This window comes from Hippichthys cyanospilos, chromosome 4, assembly GCF_059441005.1.
Source record: "Hippichthys cyanospilos isolate Australia breed blue-spotted pipefish chromosome 4, RoL_Hcya_1.0, whole genome shotgun sequence".
Lineage (NCBI taxonomy): Eukaryota > Metazoa > Chordata > Actinopteri > Syngnathiformes > Syngnathidae > Hippichthys > Hippichthys cyanospilos.
The window spans coordinates 18,406,737-18,421,016 of record NC_142372.1 but is presented as its reverse complement, the minus strand read 5'-3'; the positions used below and the strand labels follow the sequence as shown (position 1 = coordinate 18,421,016).

The window sequence follows — 14,280 nt, the reverse complement described above, 5'->3', positions numbered from 1 at the left end:
GATTCTGTTTTGTCAAACCTCCTTTAAATATTTATTGGATTTATTATTTAAACAGATTAAAATTGTAATGGTCCAAAGGGATATTACCCAGCCTTATCAGCTAATAGGAAACCTTGTGCCATGGTGAAAATTTGATTAAGACACCATACTACCTTTATTGATAACGTATGATGACCATGATACATTGTTTTCCATAATTATTTTTGTCATGGAATAACAGACTACTTGTTGTGTTCAAATGCAAATAATATTTTGTATTATTTGAGCCAATACATGCTAGAGGATTTTTTTTTTTAATTCAAGTTACATGCAATTACAATTCTGGTTTTAGTCAACTGAAGCCAATCTTTTGATTTAGGTATGTCCATACTCTGTCCACCAAGGGGAGCATACCGAAAGATGAAGGGATATGAGGATCCACTTTGACACTGATCACCAATATGCAAAGCGCTATCAATCAAGAGTGTAGAGTATGCTAATATCTTACGCAATGTTAAAAAATGCAAACAAGGTGACTCAAAAGGCCAAAGGAAGGGTATCGGTGTTGGAAATGCACTGTGGCCTAATGTTAAAACAAAACAAATACGTGTATTTCTTACACAAATTCAGTCAATATGTATATCCAACTATATCCAACTGTCATTCTTTTAAAACCTTTGAAACCCACTTGAGACACTGAGCTATACACTTTTCAAAGGTTTTACATTAAGTCAAAGCCACTTTATATTATAACCTTTTTTTCAACAGTATTTAATATTTTGAACAAAGTAAATCATCCCTGCAAATTTTCAGAACGACTGATTACATCCTGGCAGCATGCTGTGTGATTGGTCATCAACAAATGATTAATTTAACATGCCACTTCATTCAACATGCCACATCTAAGTCAGTGAGGAGAGCAACCGATTTGATTTAAAGTCAAAAAGCTATTGATTAAACATACACTTCATAAATCTCTATTCTCAAACATGCAAAGCTTAGGTCTTGTCGCCCAAAAGATATTTAGTAATAAAGGATTATAGTTCATACAGCTTTGTGTGCACATGGGATTGTATTCTCCAAAGCTGTCCAAGTTCTGTCAGATTCAGCACCCCAAGACACAGAGCTCGTGAACCTAATTTCACCTAATCAGCTTAGTCAATAGCAACCATTTGCTGTGACTTTGGTAGACATGCAAATGGGGCTTAACTATGTCTATCCTTAATTCCTCAATGTTCATGTTGAGCAGAGTTCGTCCTTTATCGCTACAAAAACAACAGTTCCAATATAGAAGAATGACAACTAGGCTGAGTATTAAAACTGATTTGAGTATGCTTGAGGTAGCGAGCGCGGTGTGCTTTCATTTTAATACAACAAAGCAAACAACCCCTGACAGATTTGTTAACCTTTTTCGCTTTACTTACTGCCTACTGTCAAAAATATGGGAAAGCACAAAATGTTAGTTCAATAGTTCCTTGACTTAGAAATGTCCGGTCTTGTGGGTTTTTCAAGTTACGAGCTTTCACCGGGTCAATATTTTGCCTTTCGAGACAAAATGTGTGTTCCTACTTCTGCTTGCTTTTAGCCATTTATTGAACAGGTCAAACACACAAACACAAGATGAAAACCCAAGAAACACTGCGAAGGCCCTGACACTGAACTAGTAGCCTCAGAGTGCTTGAGTCAGTGTTGCTGATGTCACTCACTAGGTCACACCCTTGAGGGGGATCCCAATTATTGCCCTACAGACTGTGCTTATTTGTGCACATATTTTTTCCCTCATTTTATGCTGTAATGGTGCAGCAGAAATGCGTGCAGCTTTTGTCCCAACATTTTAACATGTAAAACTGCACACCTAAAATCAAGTGAATGTTGGACAACATCGCAGCTGCCGTCTAGCTTCAGGGAGCAAGTCAACTCAAAATTTACATTGAAAGCTTTAAATGGACAAAAGCTTTGAAGTCTGCAGTTCAGGATTTGTTCAGTATTTACTTGGGACAATTGGATGTGGTGATAGTAGACATCTCGGCAGTACAATTTTGGCCACTCATCGGTCATTTAACAAATGACCTCCGCTACCTTGCGCGGACAAGTATTTTGGTCAAGCAAACTTAATTTAAATTGCAATTTAAAAAATAGCAATAAATACCAATACAACAACAGAAACAATGGTGCAAATAGTAATAGTGCAAAATCATGTAGTGCAAAATATTATATGTAGAAATCAATGCAGGATGAGCACAGTGTGTGTACTACTTCATTAATTGTACAATAAAACAGTTCCTTACTTTACATTCTCTTGTTTTTTTGATGTGTTTTTGGGGGGAGGTTCTGGAATTGACTGATGCCTTTTCAGATCATTGAGGAAATTAGTCCTGGACCTTGAGTCATTGTAGCACTGTACACAACTGGGGTGTATGTTCAGCTGCAGCACATTTTAAACACAAGTGAGAGACATTTGAGAATTTGAAACGCTGAGTTACATTGCCGTGTTTCAATCCAGTGATACCACTAATGGCTTCTAAGCAGCTCCATGAAATCAAGCAGCTGTCATGTCGATGCATCAGCAACGTGAGGAGGGAGCACCATCCCCATAAGGACAGGGGGGCTCTGTGCCTTCATGTTTGGCTAAACATCTGCTTCTCGGCACTCCGGCTTTGCAGCAATAAACGGCCAAACAAAAGAGGTGGGAGGTGAAATGATCACATTTTCCATTTCAAAGCATTTGCTTGTTTGGTTTGGTTTTTCCTTTCCGGTCCCCTTTGGACATTGAGCTCAAGTTTAGCTCCGCTGACTCAAATGTGTGCAACAACATGGAACAGCTCAAATAAGAGAAAAGAGGCCATTCCTGTCTCTCTGGACTTAAGACGTGAGCCCAAGTTTAGCTTCACAGTCTTAAAATGTGTGCAACAATATCTAGAATTAGAGATAAGAGGATGCTATGATGATTAATGGCGTCTTTCTCTTTTTAGATTCTAAAGTAAAGCTCAGCATGGATTACAACGGACAAGAGATACTGTCTTCCCACAATCATTGTACTTTGTTAACAAGCTTACATTAATTAAAAGACTTTTCATTTCAAATTAATTCATGCTATTTGGACAGAATTGACAATGACAATTCTTTTAATAAGATTCATAGTAATTAACATCTTTTCCCTTCCTCCCCCTCTCTGGCTCTCTTCTGCTTCATTCAAAGATAAACAAAGCACTGCGTACCGGCTAAACTTAAAATCACATTTTAAAAAAAGTAATAGACACGTTTTTGCGTAAAGAATGAAAAGAGAAACTGGCTTCAACACTTTGAAATCCACCTGCCCATCGAAAACGACGAGCTCTATCGCCTTTTATAAGCGCTGACGTCTTGTCCACTCATTGCTAACTCAACCGTTCGTTCCATTTGCTACCATAAACGTCAAAGACAAACTCGTCAAAAAAAAACCCTCGTGTGCTTTCCCGTCACCGGTACCTCCTTTTTCGGTTCTTTTTTTTAAAGTCGAAAACTTTGTTGTAAAACTTGGGAACACAACGTGGCTACATGTGAAGGTGAGTGTGCCTTGTTTGTGTGGTTGTGGGGGACACGACAACATTAAAGATAGCCAAGATGGCGAAGGGCTTGTTGTTTTTGGCAGGGACAGAGAAACGAACGGCATTGTCAAAACACATACATAAAACGGGAGTTTTCGCCTTATCGGTGTAAAGAAGCAACATCGATGCCCCCCCCCCCCCCCCCGCCCCCCCTTCAAATGCTGTCTTGCCCGGCCAAACAACGAAACCGAGGGGCAGCACTATTTACTAACGTATTTTTTTTTTTACATGTATATTAGGGGGGGTGAATCGAAAAACCACAGTGGGGAATACGTTTATAAGTGGTTAATTTGTCGGTCGTCGTTACAGTGGACGGCGGTGCTCCTTAAAAAGCAATACGAGATCCACCGAAGCGACAAGCGCACGTTGAATAAAAGTCGAAAGCATCACGGGGCTATCGTAAAGTTTAATATTTTCATAAATACACACGTTGGGTTCAAGTGAAAGAAATGTGATGAGTGAGGCGACGCGTGAGAAGAGAAGCGTGAAAGGCAACAAAAGGCGATCTATCCCACTATCGGATCACCACGAAGACGAGCGCAGAACACTTGGTTTATAGATTTAAGAGCAACCAAACTTCTGCGATTTTAACTGATTTACCACTTTCAAGTCGCGCAACCCACAAAAAAGACAAGCTACAAAGCAGCGATTCCATTTAGAACGCGATGAGAACGAAAGCGGCGACACTCCGTCACCGTGAAATAAAACAAAACACTTACCCTGTTTTACTTTGCACTTTACTTATTTCCAACGTGGATTAAAGGGCTCGGCTAACACTCCGGTTTGGTCGTGTGTTTTGCTTCTTTTTCCACCTTTCCGGGTCGCTTTTGGTTATGAAAGAGGTCGATGACGAATGATAAAGAAGGGGAATTGGGCAGTAATTGAGTCTCGCAGTGTGTGTGTGTGTGTGTGTGTGCGTGTGTGTGTGTGTTAGCAGATTGAAGGAGAGTCTCTTCTCAAGGTTTATTCAGGCTCCACTTCAAGGAACCAACCTGACGTTGTCGGCTCTCTACTGCCACACAAAGAGAAAAAAAAAGTTCTTATTTGTGCAACGGCCCCCTGGCAAGTAACAAGAACGCAGTCGTTGACCATTCTTACTTTGAAATGCGACATGACATTAAAGACATTCACCGTGCGTAGCAGCCCCTTAAAAAAGAGGATGCGATTCGCTTTATGACGTTAACCGCCCTTATATGAAGACATTCAAAAAGACGCATTATCTGATTTGCAAACGTGCATCCAAATCCTACTTTTCCCGTTCGGTTTTCTTTACATTTTACACCGTATCCTATGCGGTTATTGATTGCATTAATTTTAAGGCTAAAACTTATATCCGGTGGTTACAGGCATACAGTCTAAAACGATTATCATGCGCAAAAAAATATAGCGAGACCAAATATTTCTAAGTGCAGTGAACTGCCTCCAAAACATTTTTTCGTGCATGCATTTTGTAGTATGAAATTCATGTTTCATTAAAAAGTGCAACACCCTCGTAATTTGTTTACATGCCGCATTCTTAAGTTTATTCGCCAGTCAAATTCAACTTTATTAAGGGACAATCAAGACAAAATGTTCTTTTACAATATGTTCTATGCAGCCCCACTAGTGTAAACACAATATCCTGCTGCCGCATTGATATTCCACAAATGCAATATTAGTCAGAATGCTGTGCTTAAGGCTTGTAGGGCTGCTTACAACATATTTAAAACTTAACTTTCCCTTTAGTAAAAAGAGAGCCCCTAATAAATCAATGATTGAGTTAATTTGAATGATGAAAAGTGAAATTCTGTTTTCAAACTTTTCAAACGCAGCGTGTGTGGATATGACGAAGATAACATTTTTTTATGTCTACTGTACATTTTTCTACGTTTAATGGGGCATATACCCTTACCCACACATATTTAGAGTTTGTTTTATTGGGCTGGGAACCTAATCTCAGGTAATAATGGAAAGTTTCTACGAGCCTCTTCCTCATTTTTGAGATCATATATTCTAAATCTATGATTCAAACTTTTATTATCATAGGCAATCATAATTACTTTTAGGGTCACATTAGTTATTAGCAAATTATTTCGGCTATTTGTGGTCGGGGTCACTTCCTATCCCCTGTTCTGCATACTTCAAAGTGTGTAGAACTGTTTTCTGCTTACTTTCGATAAACAGGACAGAAAGTGTTGCCTGTACTCAAGTTTTTGAGTTAAACATTGTCACTGGCTCAATTATTTTATTTTGTCTGGTGTTCTGAGCAGATTACAAGCGAGCGTCATGTACGCCGCTGCTCGAGTGAAGTGGAAGAAAAGTAGCTGGTCAACTTTCAGACCTTTATTGAAAGGGAAAAACAGTCAAACATCCCAAGACAAAAAGAAAGCATTCACAAGGAGCGGGAGCAAAAGCGACACTGAACTGCAAAACCGTTTGTTAAATGCGTGCAGCCATTCCTCCATGCTGAAAAGTGTGAAATGATATTTTTCAAAAGCAGTTACTATTTCAGCAAGTTTTACTGAAACTCTTTCACATGCATACAGACAGTCAGTTCCCTCCGTGTGGAGGTAGTAAATGTGCACACGGTCTTACTAACTGACCGGTTGATGAGCTTTGAGTGAGTGATATATGATCAAACAAATACCAATCAGTTGCATACAGACTCAACATGAGAAGGCATTTGTCAGAACAAAAAACAGAAAGAGGACAGATCTTCCTCTGGGTAGGATCAATACATTGCCTGGCAAAGACAGCCATCTGTGCCTAATTGTATTCCTTACCTCCTCTTCTGAACACACAATAAGCAACAGGCTGAGCACAGGCCCTCTGACCCAGACTGGGTTTCCAGACGGGAGAAGATTATTTCATTCAACTGGAAAACAACAAGGGGGCGGGGCAATGGGGTATTTTTTTTTTTTTTTTTTTGCAGATGGAGTGGGCAACTGCTCCTAAATGCCCCACCCTGATGAGGACGGGTCAAACAACTGGTGCATCACTCCATGTCACATCACTGCTGGGCTGGGCCGCATCTATATTTAACCGGTACAACATACGATGAACAAACTGCTCATTCTTACTTTGCAGACATCCTATTAAAATGAACTCCAATTATTGTTAGGCACTCCACAGTGTTGGTTTACAGGCACATTCATGTTAACGCTTCATAAACATTTAAAATTAGCATTCATCTTTGATGCGTTTTGTTCCTCTCAGCCAATGTTACCATATGTGGGGCCCCTTTTAAACTTTTCAGTGCTAATACTTGGGAAGTTTTTTTTGCTGTTGTTTTTTTTTTTAGACATATAAAATTTAATTAGATGAATTGAAATGCCAATGAATCTGTTCCAGGCCCTAAAAACCACAACTGAATGCAGGAGCTGTTTGTCTTTAACTGGGCGTGGCCTTGCGTGTGATATCAGGATTATCGCAGGTCCATCGCAGTGTGCACATCCGGACCACGGACATATAAGAACTTCTACATTACTCGCCATTGTGAGGTGACGCCAACGGTGGCCATTTTACATTGCCACTCACTAATCTTGATGCATTGATTGTTTTCCTTTTTTTGGGAGGTTGAAGTTGTACCAGTTAGTATGGGAGAAGCTCTATTTTGGTAAGAAAGGAATGATAGATTTTCTCTTATGTAAACAGTATATCTGAGAGCTACTCAAAAATTGTCTGCATCATGATGTCAGAACCACAAATAATGAAAGCAAAGTCCATCAGGGAAAAAAGTGCTGTAAAATGCAAACCTTATTTCTGTAAATGAATATTCACGATAGTGAGATACTGATGGATGCAGTCAGTAAAGTTTGCTCTGTGCAAGGCTCTCATTATTCTACATGTGGAACCTCGCATATAAAAATACTGTACACAGAAAAGAGTGTTTTCAATAAAATAAATATATTGCAAGATGGCCACTTACAGTTGTGAGACTCATGTTTTTATATAACCTTGGCATCTGGATGGTTTGTTCTGGTCTATTCAAGTGTAGCTCTATTTGTTTGTTTGGTTGCCCCCATCAATAAACGGTTGAAAGTTCTCTGGTGAATGTTGTGCACTTCTTTCCCCTTCATTTGAGTTGAGGTGTATTAAAAACCTTTAAGTTGGGCCTCAGTAGTAACTCGAGGTATCTTTGTATGATGTGAACTTATACAAATGTATAAAGGACACAGTCATTCACACCGTTAAGTGCAATAGCACAGCCATACTTGATAAACCGTAATTGTGAAAGGGATGAAACTGACCGAGCTACTGTACAGTAAAATTGTCACCACCGAGATGTGAAAATTGGCAAAAGTGTCGCTATGAAATTACATGTCAATCATTTCTGGTAAGACAGTGTATCTGAGCTCCTTTTAGAGTTATGCAAAATAATCAATGCCCACAATACAGTTGAGTTGTATTAATAGTTTATGCTGTACAACTGCGTGTAATTTTTAAAAACTTGTTTTTTCAAAAATGCATTGAGATACAACTACTGATTAAATTGTATGTGCAACACAGTTTCATTGAATCATATAATTAAAAGCAACACTAAGGAACTATTCAACCGTCAAAATATTTGAAACCCTCATAAAATATAAAATATTCATAACTCCTCTAATGAAGGAGTCAATTGGTACTTTTGTCATGGCCTGAGGATTCTGTATCACTTTTATTGGCATTAAGCAACCTCCAGAAGGGTGGAAGAAACCCTGCCACAAAAAAAAAAGTCTGCTATTGGGCATACTTCGCTTCAACATACGTCACGTCAACATTTCCCCATTCATTACTAAGACAGCAGTCAATTTGAACATCTTCATGCGATTACTGCTGTCATGGCACAAGCTGCAACAAAAACCCAATGAACAAAAAGCTGGCGGAAACAAAAAAAGGGAGGCTATCCGAATAAATGAGTAGTTACATTGCTCCGGCTTTGACTCGCTGATGTGAGCTCAAAAACGAGGAGTGATTTCCACCCGACCTGCCATGGTTCCTCATGGACAAAAAAGTAGCTATAGATGCACAAATCAAAATGCTAATGCTGATGTTAGTAACTGGAAATTTGCGTGGTAGCAATAAATAGCAATTCGCTTGAAAGTTAACAATTCAACACTGACGCAACCAATCATGCAACAAGCTGAAAAGTATGATATTGTTTAGAGACATGTAGATTAATAGCCTCATTTCGATTCATACATCACATCGCCACTGCCTGGAAACAGATGTAATTCAGTCCAGATGCAGGCGACAAGTAGATCAGGATTTTACCACATTATGCGCTGGTCTTCAGGGGAAATGTGGTCTTCCTTCAGTCAAAACTACACAGTATATAAAGAAAGTGAACCGCTGGTTTAAGAAGTTAAAAGCCAACTTGATGTGCATTTTTCATAGTGCCGCCAACCAGAGGAAAGGATCTGGTATAGGTGTTGTCCAGGGCGGGGTGAGTCAGACAGAATTTTGCCTTCTCTTTTCTTAATACTTGCAGTATGCAGTTGAGGCCTTACAGTGAGGGTAGGTGGTTATAGGTAATTGTTTGACTTGGAGGATGGACCGTGTTAACATATCCTCTGCCATTGATAGAAGTAGATGACATGCATAGACAATTCATTGGCAGCCCAGTGAATACCCTTAATTTGGCATTGACTTAATGAACAATATTTCGTTCTTTGAAACACAGCTTGGTTTGTGAGCCACGATTGGTCGTTACTTGAGCCCTGAGCAATTGTGATGTCATTTTTACAGAAATTGACAGAATGGATGCCCCCCCGAGATGGATAAAACAGATTGGATTTTGGCCATTCCTATTTCAGAAACACCATTTTAATCAGAATGGCATGTTTGAGGCCATATAGAACACATTATTGTAATTAAAAAAGAAAACAATATGAGTAGGACATCAACAATACACCAAAAAGCTGCTCTTGAAATATATTCTGTTTAAAATGTTAAATGGTCATCAAGAGGGATTGACAAGGGGGAAAGATGTTCTTTTTAGGGGGCAGTTCTAAGTATTTACATCTTTTAAAATCATATTTATCAATTACACTTACTACACTTTGTCTGAGAACGCCTAATTTACATAACAAGTATGTGTATTTGCATTTCCTGCATGTTTATTTGAATTTAATGTCCTCTGATTCTCGAATGAACCTTGTGCGCATGTTCTCAATTTTCCGAGGTCATTGATTTCTCTCTCTCTGCTCCTTTTTCCATTACCTGTTGAGATGGGGGGTGGCCGCAGTTCTTCAAACAAAATCCTCCCCATCTGCCTGTGTAGCCTCTGGCCCCCTGCTGTATTTCTCCATCTACTCTCGTCGCAGCGCTGACAGGCCATGAGGAATGACAGTGTTTGTCATACAGTAGTGGCGAGAAGCAAGGATTTTTTAATTGCACTGGAGAATCTTCATTATGGAAAGCGTGTGGGGGTGGGAAGAGGGGAGTGGGCAGCTTGAGTAGTGTGTGTGTGTGTGTGTGGGGGGGTGTTTAGGGGGGCACAGCATCGTGATTAGGATAAGGCACTAGCCACAAAGAAGGGTGGACCCTCTTTGCATGCACACTGAGAATGGCTGCCATACCTCAGTCATTTGTAACATAATAAGTGCCAGCACAATGACTGCAATGCGAGAAAGAGCACCACAGGGAAGAGAAGGGGGGTGGAAGGGAGACCGCATGTCTGTCGAAGAGTTTTTTTTTTTTTTTTTTTGGTGTGTGTGTGTGTTGATTAGAAAGTATAATGAGCTCTAAAGAAACAAGGCAAAAATCTCTCCTGAGACTGATGGAAAACAAATTAATCTGGTGATTCGGATTTAATTATTATTTTTCTATTAGTCCACCCTTGCAAAGACAGGGACAGCCGTCAGAAGCGAGGAGCTGCGCTTGCATTTATTGATTTTCGCACAGACACATTCAGGGAATACAGATGAATCTGCCCTCCTCCACGCACGATCCTCGATGTGAGGATGATGCCATTAACGCGACAAGCTTCCAGCAACCCTGAGATGCTTAATTTGAACACCATAAAGTGAGCTTAAAATAGTGCTCAAACAAGAAAAGTGGCCTAAGGAAAGCGTCCTTTCATACAGCTGAATTGCACCTTGCTTACCGTTCGGCACCGCAGTACATAATAACAATTAAGCACCCAATAAATTAATTGAAGACAATGTTCTGCTGTGTTAAGCATTGTTGTAGCGCTAATATCTTACAACCGTGCAGTAATTAAATGTGATCTTTTGCTTTGCATTAATATAAGAAGCTCACAAATAACTGCAGTTATTCTCCCCACCTCAGGTTCTTTCTTTGAAGCATCCTTTCAATACATCACAGGCGTTGAATACAATATAACAATACACAATATAATGCTTAGCAAAGTCAATGATTTGAACTGCTGACGCGATTAAAGCACGGGGGACCAATTTGCCACTGGTGTATGTAATATTGCTCTGCCTCAAGTAACACTCACACTCACTCCCCCTGACATGAAATTCTGCGATTATGCTACATGAACACTCCTATTGATTAGAGTGCAACCATCCGTCATTGAGGAAGGTTTGCAATTGATGTAATGGCTTTGAGTGTGCAGAGCCAATTGCAAATCTTCCTTAAGCTTTTCCCCAAAATGGCGTATTGAAATCAATGTGACAGTGAAAAAGTGCCCTTCATTCTTTACCTTTAACCCCAGGGACACGGAGAGGAAGCGCACCGGCATATGCGGCACGCTTTTGTGGATCAGCTAAAGTTAGCCCTCGGTGACGGCATGCAAACACGTTGTTCTTTTTGCAAAATGTGTTCCAATTAAATCGCATGACAACAGTGGTGTGAATAATACTTGAGAACATTTTCCAAGTATCCTCAGGTAGGTTTTTTTTTCTTTTATTCACACATTTAAAACCAAATTCATCAACAGAAGCTTCTACTCCTTACATAAAAAAACATGTATGATCAACCACAGTGAGCAAGGATCTTGATGGCTGTTTCATTGAAATTTTGTTTTGTTTTGAGTTTTAGTTTTTTGAAAGAGAAAGTAAACCTGGGATGTCAAAGCGTTCTGTTATATTTGACATATTTATGTCATTTTCTACAGTTTCTGTAATTTTACAATATATTCTAAACAATTTGTATATATTTTTACTAAATTTTCAGGTCCTAGGACTCACAAGTGTGATTTTTGCGAGAATGATGCAAATTCTTACATTCCTGCCTGCTTTATTTTTATTATTACCGGTACTTATTATGGACTAGGTAAATATTCAGCAACAACAAGCTTGTTTGTCATCAATCTACATGTGCATCACAAGTTGATGGATGAGGCTCAAATTTCTGTAATTCCTCTGATGACCACTGCATGGTTTCTATCTTAATCAGACTTCATATAATGGAGAGTTACTTGTGTGCTTAAAAGGAAAGTCAAGTCAACGATTTATTTTCAATAATATTTTGTATCAAACCAACCCCACTAGTCCAAATGCGGCATTCTGATGAATATTGTGCATATGGAATATGAATTAAGCAACTAAATTCACCCATTTGAAATCCATCTCAGGAGCAGCTATTTTGCCACTCGCTGCTGACTGAAAATGGCCGCAGTTGTTCAGGGCTCAGGTAATGATAATGATCTGTTTTTTTCTTTTATTTAGTCATGTGACATTCACAAGCTGAGTCGCGATTGATCCTTGCCTGAACATGGCCCAACCAACCCTCCTCCCAGAGGTGTATAAAAACGGGTGGCTTTTGCTGTTTATTTCATATTCCACAAAACACAATTTGAATCTGAATACTGTGTTTAAATTAGTAGGGCCACATAGAAGATATTGTCAACAATGTTTTCAAATGTCTTCCCCTTTAGGTACTTTTAACTCTGGTTTTAGTGTACTTTTATGTAAGGAAGAGTCTAATCAGTGCTTTTATTTTTGCCTTTTTTTTCCCACAAGTATATGTACTTCAACTCAAGTACAGTGAGTATTTTGCAAACCACTAGGTAAAACCCAATGGAAGACATCTATAAAATGTTTTATTTTTCCCTGCCAGGTTGACTAATAAACCTGACACGGTCCAAAAGAGAGCACTTTCAACAGTGTTTATCGTGGCAAATGTAACTGCGCAGAGCCCCTGCATGATGTAATACACAGAAGGGAGAAATCATCATAATAGCAGAGTAGTGGAGTGACTCATTTGTTGATGAGGTGTATTCACAGTGTCATTCGGTGATGAGATGCGTGCACATGGTGTCAGTGTGTGACCGATAGAGCGGGAGGGAGAAAGGCAGAGCGAGAACGCATTAGTGTGCTGCTTTTCTGGGAACGAGGAGTCACTTATGCCGGGAAAAGTGCAGAAGCGAGTCCGAGGGCCTGCAGTGATGCATCGCTCCACAAAAGCATGAACTCGCAAACAAATGTCTTTCCAGGCAGCCCCAACAACCTGAATCCAACAAAAAGACATTCATACTCATGTCATTTTATGCACACGCCAAACAAATTTTCCATTTTCGGCATCTTGCAGCTGAGTGCCCTGCTTTCGCTGAGGCAATCAAATCTCTATTTCTTTCACGTGAACATCACCCCGGAAAAAAAAAAAAAAAAAAAAAGCACAGCGGTTGAATACACTTAGCTGTGCACTTTCTTTTTACAATTGAATCAACAGAAAATAACGTGATGTTTCTTCTGCTATGAAAGAAAAAAGATTCTCATGCAAAATGATCTTTCACTCACTGCCTGAACGGTTGATCTTGTTCTGCATTTGTGACACCTGCAGCAGAGGGGATTTCAATTGTCACGGCTGATGTGAAACTAAATATGAGTCCCGGTGGTTCTTCAACGTTTTACTCCAATTATCATCTAAAATATACTCGGCACTAGTGCAGTACCACCATCGTGATTAACATTCAAATCACCCCAAAAAGCACAATTAATATTATTGTAAGACAATGTAACATTACGTGCCGAGTGCAATAACACTGCACTTTGTAAATCTAGGAACATAACAACTACTGTATTTGAATAATGTTAATGAAATTGCACGGTATAAAGCAGGGGTTCTCAGTTTCACCAAAAGCACTCCTATTATTATGATTATGAATACATTTTTTCATGACTTGAGATCTGGTGTACGTGCTGCTGTGGATGTATGTGTGGAGTGGTCATGCCACGTGTTTCTGCTTTCCTCGCTCTGGATATGGCAAAACTATAATGTTTACGTTGCTATCCCTATATTCTCAATGATTACTGTAGTGCTATCTTCATTATTCCATTGTAACGCTATCTTGGGTGGGGTTGGGCTCGTTTTGCAGTCGCTAGGTGACGTTTTGGAGCTGCTGTCTGTCGAAGGACTAAGCTAATAAAGCTAACGCTGATTAACAATCGGCAGATCACGAGAGGTTGGCTGCTGGAAAAGTAGATCTTTGGGCAAAAATGTTTGAGCAATTTTTAAAAGCAGCTGCATGCCTTTTCTAACTTACACACATGAGAAAAAGGGCACTGAACTCTCTTCGAGTCCAATACTAGTACGTTTTTTGTCATGACACTTTTGGCCTCACAAGTAGGACAGCTACATGTTGCGAACTGAGGTAAAACTATGCACTGACTGTGGTGATCTGCTCATTTAAATTCTATGTAGTTAATGTTCAGCGCTTCACTATCAATAATAGAAGCACACATGAACTGGTGCACAGTTTTTTTTAGTAATTATCCTACGAGTGGGCAGAAACATCATGAAGTATCATATGCAGTAGTAGGGCAATAATACATTAGTTCTA

At 39.5% G+C, this 14,280-nt stretch overlaps 1 protein-coding gene and 1 long non-coding RNA gene across 10 annotated transcripts in view; one reads left to right on the top strand and one right to left on the bottom strand.

The window, feature by feature from the left end:
• The window catches only part of baz2ba (bromodomain adjacent to zinc finger domain, 2Ba), a 94,883-nt gene extending 90,341 nt beyond the window's left edge, over positions 1-4,542 (bottom strand). For 4 of the 7 annotated variants that reach the window (XM_088413003.1, XM_088413000.1, XM_088413004.1 and 1 more), the window contains exon 1: positions 4,286-4,542. The gene's annotated coding sequence lies outside the window, so the exon portion shown is untranslated. The remainder of the gene's footprint in view (positions 1-4,285) is intronic. The other 3 variants (XM_088412999.1, XM_088413001.1, XM_088412998.1) reach the window with 2 other exon arrangements.
• LOC148424880 (uncharacterized) lies at positions 3,338-7,474 on the top strand. Of its 3 annotated transcripts, none has more exons than XR_015865363.1 (3): positions 3,338-3,524; positions 4,504-6,590; positions 6,897-7,474. It is a non-coding gene; the product is annotated as an uncharacterized LOC148424880 (long non-coding RNA). The 3 variants fall into 3 exon arrangements; XR_015865362.1 differs by having other exon boundaries at positions 4,501-6,590; XR_015865361.1 differs by lacking the exon at positions 3,338-3,524 and having other exon boundaries at positions 3,533-6,590.
• Positions 7,475-14,280: the final 6,806 nt, after the last annotated feature.